This window comes from Chrysochloris asiatica, unplaced genomic scaffold (assembly GCF_000296735.1).
Source record: "Chrysochloris asiatica unplaced genomic scaffold, ChrAsi1.0 scaffold00165, whole genome shotgun sequence".
NCBI lineage: Eukaryota > Metazoa > Chordata > Mammalia > Afrosoricida > Chrysochloridae > Chrysochloris > Chrysochloris asiatica.
The window spans coordinates 3,007,818-3,008,943 of NW_006408683.1; positions in this window are offsets into that span (position 1 = coordinate 3,007,818).

A 1,126-nucleotide genomic window follows, 5' to 3' on the forward strand; every position below is an offset into this window, starting at 1 on the left:
CCTTTATCTCAGCGGTTCTGCCAGGCGTCTGTTGCCGCTCTGATCCTTCCCCCACGTGGTCTCACCCAAGATGGCGGCTCCTGGTGCAGCCAAGCGTCCCGGACTAGAAAGCCATAGATTTCTTGCTTCTGCCACAAAGTTCCCCCAGCTATGAGCCTTCCAACCTCCTAAGTATTCCTTTATATGTGGTTCAGAGTTCTGGGACCATCCCCTGAACCTGCTTGGTCGGGTATTCTGTGTTTTTGTTGGCTGAGGTCTCTGCTACAAGTCCACCCGATCTGCCATCTTGTTTGTTCTCTTTTCTCTATCCATTTTTGAAAGTGGTATATTAAAATCACTCAGTTTTACTGTAGATTCATCTATTTCTTCACATCTATTAGAGTTTGCTTTATATATTTTGGAGCTCTTTCATTGGGAGCATAGATATTTGTTATGGTTATGTCATCTTGTTCAATTGTCCCTTTAATCATGAGATGATGTCCATCTTTATCTATTATGCTGGTTTTTACCTTAAAGTTTATTTTATCAGAGAATAATACTACCACTTCTGTTCGGTTTTTTTTATTGCAATTAACTTGGTATATATTTTTTTCTATCATTTGACTTTTAACCTGTTTTTGTCCATGTGTGTGAGATGTGTCTCTTGCAGACAGCATATTGAAGGATCTTGTTTTCTTATCCATTCTGCCACTCTCCGTTTCTTAACAGGTGCATTTAATCCATTTACATTCAGTGTATTTATCGATAGGTATGGATTAATTGCTGCCATTAGGTTTGTTTTTTTGTGGCATTGGTACTTTCTTTGTTCTGTGTGCCTTCCTTTGTTGAGTTCATGCTTTTTGTGCTCTTTGTTGTGAGTTTCCTCATAGTTTTAATGTTTCCATGTTCTTCTTGGATTTTCATTTTCTTGATATGTTGTGAAGTGTTAAATTTCTTTGAGGTTGCCTTATAGTCCATTAACTTTTCTCTCCATTTAGTGCAGTCTATTTTATACTGTAATCTACCTGACCTTTTCACCATCTGGATCTGTGTTCTTATGTGTTTACCTTCTTTCACATTGTAATTGTTTTGATCATAGACTGGGCTCCCAGATCCTCTGTTCTTATAATTTTATTCTGTTCTTGAC